Source organism: Cibotium barometz, chromosome 61, assembly GCF_041138505.1.
Source record: "Cibotium barometz isolate CiBa-2024 chromosome 61, ASM4113850v1, whole genome shotgun sequence".
Classification (NCBI taxonomy): Eukaryota; Viridiplantae; Streptophyta; class Polypodiopsida; order Cyatheales; family Cibotiaceae; genus Cibotium; species Cibotium barometz.
The window spans coordinates 34,504,289-34,516,809 of NC_141106.1; the positions used below are offsets into that span (position 1 = coordinate 34,504,289).

A 12,521-nucleotide genomic window follows, 5' to 3' on the forward strand; every position below is an offset into this window, starting at 1 on the left:
GGATGCTCAGACAGGCTGCCCTAGACCGTCTGGAGGCTTTCAGAGAGCAGGAGAGGAGCCTGCGGAGGAGTCTAGCTTCCCTTCAGAGACTTCAGGAGAGGGATCCTATGAGCCCTTGGATTTCAGAGCAGATGGAGTCAGCTCGCACAGAGATCAGATCCATCGAGGAGAGGAGGGTGGAGTTCCGATTCCATGCTTGGGCATCTGTTTGGACACAGGCTGGAGACAGAGTGACTCGGGATTTCTTTGAGGTGACAGGGCCTCGCTTCAGACGAGAGGGTCTCAGGTGTCTTCGGCAGGCTGATGGCCAGGTAGTGGTGGATCCCCCCCAGGGTTCGGGCGATCGCCACAGATTTTTACAGGGATCTGCTCTCTGCTGAGCCAGCAGATGACAGGGTGAGAGAGGCTCGGGAGGCAGTCTGGAGCTTCACGAGACCGGTTGTGCCGGCCCTTTTGCAGCACTCCCTTCTCTCCCCCTTCTCGGATGCGGAACTGGAGGCGGCTCTTTAGGCACTTCCTCGGGGCGAATGCCCAGGAGAGGACGGTCTCTCAGTGGCTTTCTTCCAGAGGTACTGGGGTCTCTTGCATAGGGGTTTCAGGTTGGCATTCTAGGAGATCATGGAGTCGGGAGACATGCCGGACAACATGGCAGAGGGGTTGATTCACTTGATCCCCAAAGAGGGAGGAGACAGGCTGGAGATTAGACAGTGGAGACCGATCACCTTGCTAGGCACGGCCTACAAGGTCCTAGCTAAGGCGATCAGCAGGCGGCTTCAGCCTCACCTTCCGGACATCATCCACTCCACGTAGACAGGCTTCATCCAGGATAGGAGCATCCTGGATAACATCTTCTCTTTCTGGGAGGCTACGGCTTTGGCTAGATTTCGGCAGGAGGATCTGGCAGTGCTCCTTCTCGACTTCGAGAAGGCATATGATCGGGTGGACTGGGCCTTCTTGGAAGGCACTATGGAGAGGATGGGCTTCCCCCCTCAGTGGATCCGTGGGGTCTGTGCACTCTACACATCGGCTCATAGCCAGGTGTGCTGATACAGGGCGTGCGCGGAGAAAGGTTCCAGCTCTCGCGCTCGGTGCGGCAGGGGTGCCCCTTGGCGCCCTTTCTTTTTCTTTTTGTGGCGGAGGCCATGAGCACTTTCTTGACGGCACAGGATACAGGTTTGCGGGGCCTCCAGCTCCCCATCCGCACCTCGGAGGAGCTCCTAGACTCGGAGTTTGCGGATGACACTGCTGTCTATCTTCAGGGAGGGGAGGAGAACCTCCGCCGCTTCGCCTCAGCCATGGACAGGTTTTGCAGAGCTTCGGGCGCTTTGATCAACTGGCACAAGTCGTGTGGGTTGTGGGTCAGTTCTGTGCCCCCCCCCGACTTGGAGGCCAGTTGATGGGTTTCAGTGGCTGGCCCCTGGCACTACAGTGCGCTATTTGGGATGCTATGTGGGCATTGACATATCTCCGGAGCAGCAGATAGCCCCCCTTCTTCTGAGCATTCGGAAGAAGCTTCTGTATTGGAGTACCGCTCGTTTATCTCTGGCTGGCCGAGTGGTTGTGGCCAACCAGGTTCTGCTTGCTACCATGTGGTACATCACTTCTTGCTGGGCCTTCTCTGGGGCGTGCATTGGCCAGGTGCAGAGGCTCATCAGGAACTTTCTTTGGTCCGGTGGCGACGGGCGGCCCGCCAGGGCCAAGGTGGCATGGGCTGTGATCACTCAGCCGAGGGAGAGAGGCGGCATAGTTGATCCTATTTGTCAGAGCCGAGCTTTGCTTGGCAGGTTGGTGGTTCGTGGCCTCCTACCAGGCGCTGAGCCGTGGAAGGAGTTTCTTGTTTCCAGGATTCTCAGCCGCACTCCTTCTCTTAGTGGCCCCTGGACAATGTGCATAGCATCCACCCACTTTAGAAAGCTACGCAAGCAATGAGATTGTTTCCATGTTACACTCACACTTTTTACATAAGTGTGTGTATGCATTCATTGTGTAGGCAGGCACCAATGTGCGTGTGTGTGTGTAGCACCACCATCTTCAACAATGACTCCTCTCTTCTTTTTTTACCCTCAAAAACTCTCACAATCCCAACTAAAGGTTAACTATACCATCACATAAAAGTTTGCAAAGAAACTCAACAAATTGTTCGAATTGCTTATAAACTCTATAAAAGCAAGGTGAAGTGTATGCACATACAAATGCGATGCAAATGGCAGCTCCCATACTGGCTTTCATGATGATCGAAGCATTCCCGAGACTGGGAGCAACTTAATGCTGCTTACTCAGATGCTCGGAGTGCACTGATTGCTCCCATGCTGGCTTTCATGATGCTTGAAGCGTTCCCAAGACTGGGAGCAACTTAATGCTGCTTACTCAGATGCTCGGAGTGCACCAATTGCTCCACCTCTTGCTTGAGGTTGTCATCCACAAGCCAAGAGTGGTGGGCAACGATTTAGCATTCGGGAAGAAGAGTGGCCATGATGAAGAAAGCTGAAGATTGGAAATGAGCAAAGGGAGCCCCAAAAGTAACTTTCCCCAAACCCCTCATTTGTGGTCATAATGAGGAAAGCCGAAGATTGGAAATAAGATAAAAGTAACTTTCTCCAAATCCTAACTAAGCTCTCCTGATCTTGTAACGTACCTAGGTCCAGGCGGGGAGCTCCATTGATTTAGACCAGGACTCGGAGATCATTCTGTTTGTTAGGGTGGAAGGTAATCAATACTAAATTCGAAACCGGTGGTTGTTCCGTGATGATTTAGTCTAAGTGCCGGATTGTGCTGAGATTAGGAGAGTGAGCTCTTATAATTGTCATGACACTCCTACAGCATGTCATCTGGAGATTCAACGGACTTGTGCTTTTTGATCATCCTTAGTCCGATGGGCAGACGGGGAGGGTGGGATCAGTTTTTTTTCCCCTGGAAAAAAGACTTCTATTAAGTATGAAAAAAAGTTACAAAAAGGGAGATTTCAGACCAAGCAAGGGGGAAATCTCAACCAATCAGGTGCCTTGTGATGCCAGCAAGGCCCAATATGAGAGAGAGTGAAAAAAATGCCATGATGCCACTCTCTCATAAATTGGCCACGTTTTCTCTCTGCGGCCCTCGAAGGTCCCTGAATCCTGTCCCAAGTGGCCATGAGCGTGTAATATCATACCACATCCTGCAAATGCACTGTGTATCAAAACCAAAGTGCTCTGCATGGCCTAAGTGCATCTAGCCTTCCAAATGTGTCAGTTTGTTATGCTAGCAATGATCTCCCATGCAGTGTCCAACCTCTGTGCTAGAGGTACGTAGCCTAACTCTGGCATGCTTGAAGATGACACCGCAGACCCACTCCCTGGGTAACCCGCATGATCGTATCTCTGTCGTTCCCTTCAAACCTGATTTGCGGGCCTGACTATGTCAACCAAACGATAGTATCAAAACAAATGTAAGCATCCTCCAAAAAGGTGTGCTATTGTAGTCCAAATCCTCTGTGCCTCCTTGCACTCCCATAAGCAATGGTAAAATGTCTCTGAAGCTCTTGCACATCTTGGACAAGCTGGGCTAGCGCCAATGACCGATCTCCACTGGTTGGTGGCAAGTCCACCATGTATTGAAAGCCAAATAAAAGAGGAAATCTTCGTTTCCGTGTACGAGTGCCACAACCTCCACCAAAAAGCTCCCTGGATGTCAAGGGTGATCCCATGAGCCTCCCAATGCGGTCTAGAAGTAGGGGTTCTATGGATTTGTCCTAGAACCAAGTGTCTGGCATTCCACACAATGTAATTGAAGAAGGGCAAGCTTGTCATGGGGTTAAAGCATCCCTCCGCTCCCAGTCACCACCAGGGTCCTAGTGCAAGTATCTGATAGGACACCCATCATATAACTAGAGGCTCCAAGAGTCCATAATCATCCCTTGGGTTGGATCAAGATAGATGTGCTTCTTTGCCCTACTCACCACTCTCACCGGCCAGACTCCGGACCCTCAATGATATCCTGCTCAAGACTTCTCTCCAAGAGCCATCTATTCTGAATGGAGTAAAAGACCGGTACATCATCTCACCCGAAGTGGGAAGGCACACGATCTGAATAGGTATCCTTATCCCTAAGAATACCCCAAACCATAAGTGATGAGGCCCTTTCACGAACTTCCTTGTGATCCAGTGGTCAGGTATGGCTGCATTCATCTGCGTAATTCTCTGACTGGTGCCTCTCAAGTGTTGGGTGTGAAGCATTCTCTCATCCTCTTTGAGACTCATGAGCCTCTTCCAATCCAGCTATTGAGGGGAGAAGAGTCGCCCAAGCAGCCCACTGGATATGTGTGACTACTCCAAGAGGTCTACCAAATTCATGCAAGATCAAGTCATTCTATACAATGGGCTGCATGTAAGCCTCCTCAACTGACCGCAGAGGAATATGAACCAAGAAGCTCCTCATGCAATCCCAGGTTCGCGGAAGAGATCTCACCAAGGGCGAAGAAGGGGGTCGGTGCTCTACATTCGAGAAGATAAAACGTGGGCTATCAATCCAATCACCTCCCCTAATCCAAATGCACCTCGTAACCTGCTGTGCAGAAGAAAGTCCTTCCACGGCTCCAAGGCTCACCATCGGGAAGAAATCCTGTGACTACCAGCTTACAAAGTAAAGCCTTACTTTGCACCTCCGGGTCGATGATATTCAATCCTCCCTCTTGCTTAGGCTTAATAATGGTATCCCAAGCCACTCTCGCGTGGCGTGTATAGTGCCATCTAATTCTGACCAATGGAAGTTCCGAATAAGTTGACGAAGCTAACCAGTGCATCCCTTATTATGAAAGACCCAACACGACGTGACAAAACAAGCAGTTGTCAGCAGCACTTGGTTAGCAACCAAGGCTCTAGAGGCCAAATCAAGCTTCTGCTACTCCAATGCTGAAGTTTGCTTTTAATGCTCATGATTGAGCATAGGTGCAAACTATCATGGAAGGGAGATGTCCATTGTCAATGCCCTCAGCCAAAGTATCTGGTAGTGCATCCTCCCTCAATCCAAGTAAACCCCAATCTGTCTGCAGAGAGTCACTAATCCAAAATCCTGCTGATTTGTGCCAATTGATGGAGGCGCCTGCTGCTGAACAAAAAATGCGGAAAGCACAGAGGCATGCCTGCGAAGCCTCCAAAAACATAGCAGTATCATCAGCTAACTCAGAGTCCAGTAACTCCTCTCTACGAAGAGGCAGCCTGAGGCCCGAGACCCCTAGGGTAACTGTGAGAAACCTGCTCATATCCTCCGCTACTATAAGGTGAAGTAGTGGAGCTAAGGGGCATCCCTCTCTCACAGAGTGGGAAATCTAAAAGCGCTCCCCCCCCCCCCCCCACCCGCCGCAAGCTAAAACTATGCTGTGGGCCTCCCTATACATGCAAGAGACCCCTCTAATCCACTCTTGGGAGAAACCCATCCATGCCATCGTGCCTTCCAAGAAGTCCCAATCCACTTTGTCATAAGCTTTTTCAAAGTCTAGCAAAAGAATGGCAAGGGATTGTTGGCTAGATTTAGCCCATTCCACAGCTTCCCAGATTGAAAAGATGTTATCAAAAATACTCCTTCCTCGGAGGAAACCATTCTATGTATCATGAATAAATCTCTGAAGAACAAGCTGAAGCCTCATACACACTGCCTTCGCTAAGATTTCGTAAGCAGGCCCAAGCAGAGTCATGGGCCTCCACTTTCTAATATTGGTCTTGTCCCCACCTTTTGGGACAGGGTGAGTAAGACCCTTCATGATAAAAGGGGGCATCATACCAATACACCACGTCTCCTGCAGGGCAGTAATAACATCTTCACCAATATAATCCCAAAAGTGCAAAAAGAAGGATGGAGAGAGGCCATCAACCCCTAGGCATTTGCCTTTTGAAAGGGCGTGCAAAGCATGTCTTAGCTCATCCATTGAAAAGGGGGCATCCAAAGAGGCACACATATCATCTGTAATAAGCCTGGGCATGCGCCCCCAGACTTTCTGTTGTGCAAGATCTCTATCTAAAATGTGGGCCTATGCCGAGAGCAAGGCCTGATAAAAATTTGAGGCAATGCTCCTCACCTTGTTTGGGTTAGTATGAAATTCTCCTCGAGAATCCTGCAAGCATCTCAAACTGTCCTTGTGCATAGGTCCATGTGCTGTGAAAAACAATTTGTTGCATCTGCCACCCATCTGTGTCCAAAATGCCCGATTAGCATGAAATGCAAACTCAGCCTGCGTAACCCTTTCTCTTCTCTCACGGCTTGCTCCATGCATCGAGGGTGGACACTGCCTCTTCTTTCCTGGCCAAGGCAACAGAATGATAATGCTAGCTAGTCCTCTCCAAGGCCAAAGCCAGCCTCTCCCGGGGGTCAGGATGATCACAAAGCCTCCAAATCTCTCTAACCTCCAGGGAGGTCTCTGCATCCTACAGAGAGAATCTAGGATGCGGGCACGGGGTGGTACACCCTTCTAGCTCCCAAGTTCCTTGATGCACAAGACAACCGGGCAATGATCTGGTTTGGTAATACCTGGCAAGGTGGCAATAGTTTTGTGATGGTGCCCCAGAGGGCCACCCTCTCTCCGTGTACATTAGGCACGTAGATATTCAAGATACCCAGCTTCAGTCCCTCCTGCATAACCATAATCCACTGTACTCTAGCAGGTTTGATAACACCGTGGCCAATAACATGAGGCAAAAGTGATGCTGACACTGAAATGTATACCCCACCTTCGGTCCCTTGTGCATAGGACTAAAAAGTGTGTCCAGAGAGGATCTTACCAGTTTTACCACACTGAAACATATCCAATTTGCGCTCCTGCAGCAGAAGCAACACAGCCATAGGTCCACGTTGTCGTGCCATGGCACGTCTATGGTGTGAAACCATGCATATGAGACCATTAAATGCAAATCCAGATGCATGGGATTAAGTGCCATGACTTGAGTCATTATATGATGCCTAAGTACATATGTTCATATTGTAAATGAGGTTCAATAAGACGACCTGAGGTTGAGCCAGGTCTCGAAGCCTCTGTACATAAGTATGGTGTGAATCATGGAGTTTTATGCTTATGGTAGACCTTGTAGTAGGGAACACCCCTCTCAACATGTATGGGAAATGTGAGAGCATGCATGATGCAAGGATTGGTTTTGAAAGAATGCCTTTTCAAGATATCGTGTCTTGGAATGCCATGATTTCTGTTCTTACTCGGAATGAGCAAAACAAGGAGGCTCTGGGTTTGTATGATGAGATGCACTGTTGGAGGCTGGGGGTTGGCCTGGGCATTAATAAGGCAATGATGAAGCTAATGGAGGGAAAGGTCCTGGGTGGTGGCTTTCATTTCCACCACCCAGAATTAAGAACAAGGCTGAGAGATGGATACTATGTGATGGATCCTGAGAAGGCAGTCCAGCTAGTGAATGAGAACACCATCTGTGTGTGCACGATTCTAGGTTCCACATACAATGGGGAGTTTGAAGATGTGAAGCGTTTGAATGATCTGCTTGAGAAAAAGAACAAGGAAACAGGATGGGACACTCCAATTCATGTGGATGCGGCCAGCGGTGGTTTTGTGGTACCATTTTTGTACCCGGAGATAGAGTGGGATTTTAGGTTACCATGTGTGAGGAGCATCGATGTGAGTGGTCACAAGTATGGCCTCGTGTACGCAGGGATTGGGTGGGTAATATGGAAGAGCAAGAAAGACCTGCCAGAGGAGCTCATCTTCCACGTGAACTACCTTGGGGCAGACCAGCTCACCTTCACTCTCAATTTCTCCAAAGGAGCTAGCCAAATCATTGCACAGTATTATCAGCTCATCCGTCTAGGGTTTGAGGGTTACAAGAGTATAATGGACAATTGCCGTTCCAATGCCAAGATGTTGTGTGACGGGATTCTCAAGACTGGGAGGTTTGATATTTTGTCAAAAGAGGTGGGCGTGCCAGTGGTGGCATTCTCTCTCAAGGACAAGAGCGAACACGATGAGTATGAGATTGCAGACAACCTTCGCAGGTATGGTTGGATTGTGCCTGCCTACACTATGGTTCCGGATGCACAGCATGTGAGTCTACTGAGGGTGGTGATCAGAGAGGACTTCAGCTGCACCTTAGCGCAACGCCTAGTGAACGACATCAATAGAGTGCTAGAGTACTTGGATGCTCGGCCCCCCAAGCTGATTGAGTCTATGGCAGCTACCTTAGCAAAGGAACAACCAAGCTCAAGCCAAGCTTTCATCCATGGCGGGTACCACAAAGCAGCCACAGCACAGCCACCGAATCGGGCAGCATAACCAGGGGCAGCAGCGCAGACGCAAGGTGGCGGCTTGCGTGGCATGCGAAAGAGTTTTTTTAAAAAAAAGGAAATTTCCGAATATTAAGCAGGAAATAAGGAGGCGCAGTATTTCAAACTGGGAAAATTCAAAATTTTAGCTGAAAAAGGCGAAGGAGCCCGATTCTCTTGCGGGAAAGAAGTGGAAAAAAAAAAACCAGAAACGCAGATATGAGGGAGATGCAGAAACGGGGGGGAAAAAGAGAGAACCAGTGGGAATTCGACCAGAGATTCTGAAACTGTGAGGAAGCCTACTGTTTAGGGCATCCTGGGGTTTGAATTAAAGGAGAAATGAAGAGCTATCGAAGGACGTGAACTTCAAAAAAATCCCACTATACATGATGAATACTGATTCTGGCGCATACTGCAGTGAAGCAAAATATGGGAAAAGCAAAAAATTCAAGAATTCGCTTCTTTTTTTTTACTCAGAGATAAGTATTTTAGTTGTTTTTGTTACTTACGATTTTCAAAAATCGTATAGCCCTTGGATAAATACACTACCCCTTTAAAGTTTTTGGGAAAGGCTTTGAGTAAGTTTTTTTTTTGTTATTTTGGAGAATCTTGGAATAAGAAAGCATCAAATACAAAGAGATTCCTGAGATTTGGATTTTATTTTCTACTCGGTTGGATTTTGGAATGCTAGACATGGAGTTTTCTAAAATCACATGAATATGTTGTACATATGCCATATGTCATCTTTCGCCTTGTGAGTTGTTGGAATCTGAAAGCAGGTTTTCACGAGATCAAGAGACACCTTGAAATGATGGAATTGGCATTATATGATATATGTGATGTGAATGGTCACATGTATATGGAAATCTTTTGTAGATTGTATTATGCCTACATGTGATATGTTTGAAGCATTTGGAAAAAGAATCAGGATCTATGCTTGGAACTGGTCATGCTCTTGATACACAATTTATGTGCAATTATCAAGCTGAATTTGGGGAATGATTGAAGTGAAATGGCACATGTATATGTCATAAAAAATGGAGATGTCTTATGCTCCTTGAAGAGTTATGTGTTTGTGTTTCCTTGCTGGGATTAGAAGCTACTCTCACAGCTAGAAGTCTCGCACTTTCCCAGCGACACCGCCCACGTCACGACAGGCTTTTTGGTGAACCCGACGTGAAACTGCTGGGGTGAGAGTGTGGTGAAATACACAGGGAAGCTATGGCTGAGAATCCTGAGGGACAGGGGGTTCGTTTTGACCCCGGGGTTATGCAAATGTTTCAGATGTTTACTATGTATATGCAACAGCAGCAAGCTGCGGAGAGGGGGCAAATTTCCACGACTAAAGCACTGCAGTTAATTGTGAAAAAGGTGGATCAATTTGATGGTAAGGACATCATGGAACAGAGATAAAGAATCTTATAGCAGGCAAAAGGATCAAGATGTTTAAAAGAAGGCATGACAGTGATCCTTTTGATTCACAGGAGACTCAGGATGAGAGGCTTGATAGTGATAGCATGGATATGGCTGAAGAGGAAGAGGATGATCTCCCTGATAATGTAGAAGATGAAGACGACATCCAGATATATGTGGATCTTGATGATGATTTGGCACATACCAGAGGATGTGCAGGTTTAGAGGGGGTGGATGTCATGCCATGGCACGTCTCTGGTGTGAAACCATGCATATGAGGCCACTAAATGCAAATCCAGATGCATGGGATTAAGTGCCATGACTTGAGTCATTATATGATGCCTAAGTACATATGTTCATATTGTAAATGAGGTTCAATAAGACGACATGAGGCTGAGCCAGGTCTCGAAGCCTCTGTACATAAGTATGGTGTGAATCATGGAGTTTTATGCTTATGGTAGACCTTGTAGTAGGGAACACCCCTCTCAACATGTATGGGAAATGTGAGAGCATGCATGATGCAAGGATTGGTTTTGAAAGAATGCCTTTTCAAGATATCGTGTCTTGGAATGCCATGATTTCTGTTCTTACTCGGAATGAGCAAAACAAGGAGGCTCTGGGTTTGTATGATGAGATGCACTGTTGGAGGCTGGGGGTTGGCCTGGGCATTAATAAGGCAATGATGAAGCTAATGGAGGGAAAGGTCTTGGGTGGTGGCTTTCATTTCCACCACCCAGAATTAAGAACAAGGCTGAGAGATGGATACTATGTGATGGATCCTGAGAAGGCAGTCCAGCTAGTGAATGAGAACACCATCTGTGTGTGCACGATTCTAGGTTCCACATACAATGGGGAGTTTGAAGATGTGAAGCGTTTGAATGATCTGCTTGAGAAAAAGAACAAGGAAACAGGATGGGACACTCCAATTCATGTGGATGCGGCCAGCGGTGGTTTTGTGGTACCATTTTTGTACCCGGAGATAGAGTGGGATTTTAGGTTACCATGTGTGGGGAGCATCGATGTGAGTGGTCACAAGTATGGCCTCGTGTACGCAGGGATTGGGTGGGTAATATGGAAGAGCAAGAAAGACCTGCCAGAGGAGCTCATCTTCCACGTGAACTACCTTGGGGCAGACCAGCTCACCTTCACTCTCAATTTCTCCAAAGGAGCTAGCCAAATCATTGCACAGTATTATCAGCTCATCCGTCTAGGGTTTGAGGGTTACAAGAGTATAATGGACAGTTGCCGTTCCAATGCCAAGATGTTGTGTGACGGGATTCTCAAGACCACGAGGTTTGATATTTTGTCAAAGGAGGTGGGCGTGCCAGTGGTGGCATTCTCTCTGAAGGACAAGAGCGAACATGATGAGTATGAGATTGCAGACAACCTTCGCAGGTATAGTTGGATTGTGCCTGCCTACACTATGGCTCCGGATGCATAGCATGTGAGTCTACTGAGGGTGGTGATCAGAGAGGACTTCAGCTGCACCTTAGCGCAACGCCTAGTGAACGACATCAACAGAGTGCTAGAGTACTTGGATGCTCGGCCCCCCAAGCTGATTGAGTCTGTGGCAGCTACCTTAGCAAAGGAACAACCAAGCTCAAGCCAAGCTTTCATCCATGGCGGGTACCACAAAGCAGCCACACAACAGCCACCGAATCGGGCAGCATAACCAGGGGCAGCAGCGCAGACGCAAGGTGGCGGCTTGCGTGGCATGCGAAAGAGTTTTAAAAAAAAAAGGAAATTTCCGAATATTAAGCAGGAAATAAGGAGGCGCAGTATTTCAAACTGGGAAAATTCGAAATTTTAGCTGAAAAAGGCGAAGGAGCCCGATTCTCTTGCGGGAAAGAAGTTGAAAAAAAAAAACCAGAAACGCAGATATGAGGGAGATATGCAGAAACGGGGGGGGGGAAAGAGAGAACCAGTGGGAATTCGACCAGAGATTCTGAAACTGTGAGGAAGCCTACTGTTTAGGGCATCCTGGGGTTTGAATTAAAGGAGAAATGAAGAGCTATCGAAGGACGTGAACTTCAAAAAAATCCCACTATACATGATGAATATTGATTCTGGCGCATACTGCAGTGAAGCAAAATATGGGAAAAGCAAAAAATTCAAGAATTCGCTTCTTTTTTTTTACTCAGAGATAAGTATTTTAGTTGTTTTTGTTACTTACGATTTTCAAAAATCGTATAGCCCTTGGATAAATACACTACCCCTTTAAAGTTTTTGGGAAAGGCTTTGGGTAAGTTTTTTTTTTGTTATTTTGGAGAATCTTGGAATAAGAAAGCATCAAATACAAAGAGATTCCTGAGATTTGGATTTTATTTTCTACTCGGTTGGATTTTGGAATGCTAGACATGGAGTTTTCTAAAATCACATGAATATGTTGTACATATGCCATATGTCATCTTTCGCCTTGTGAGTTGTTGGAATCTGAAAGCAGGTTTTCACGAGATCAAGAGACACCTTGAAATGATGGAATTGGCATTATATGATATATGTGATGTGAATGGTCACATGTATATGGAAATCTTTTGTAGATTGTATTATGCCTACATGTGATATGTTTGAAGCATTTGGAAAAAGAATCAGGAGATCTATGCTTGGAACTGGTCATGCTCTTGATACACAATTTATGTGCAATCATCAAGCTGAATTTGGGGAATGATTGAAGTGAAATGGCACATGTATATGTCATAAAAAATGGAGATGTCTTATGCTCCTTGAAGAGTTATGTGTTTGTGTTTCCTTGCTGGGATTAGAAGCTACTCTCACAGCTAGAAGTCTCGCACTTTCCTAGCGACACCGCCCACGTCACGACAAGCTTTTTGGTGAACCCGACGTGAAACTGCTGGGGTGAG

At 47.2% G+C, this 12,521-nt stretch overlaps 1 protein-coding gene and 2 pseudogenes across 7 annotated transcripts in view; all 3 read left to right on the forward strand.

Moving 5' to 3' along the window:
* LOC147604821 (uncharacterized) overlaps positions 1-12,521 on the forward strand; it is a 141,601-nt gene that overhangs the window by 65,460 nt on the left and 63,620 nt on the right. The window lies entirely within an intron of this gene.
* LOC147604822 (glutamate decarboxylase pseudogene) lies at positions 7,025-8,272 on the forward strand (annotated as a pseudogene).
* On the forward strand, positions 10,079-11,332 carry LOC147604823 (glutamate decarboxylase pseudogene; annotated as a pseudogene).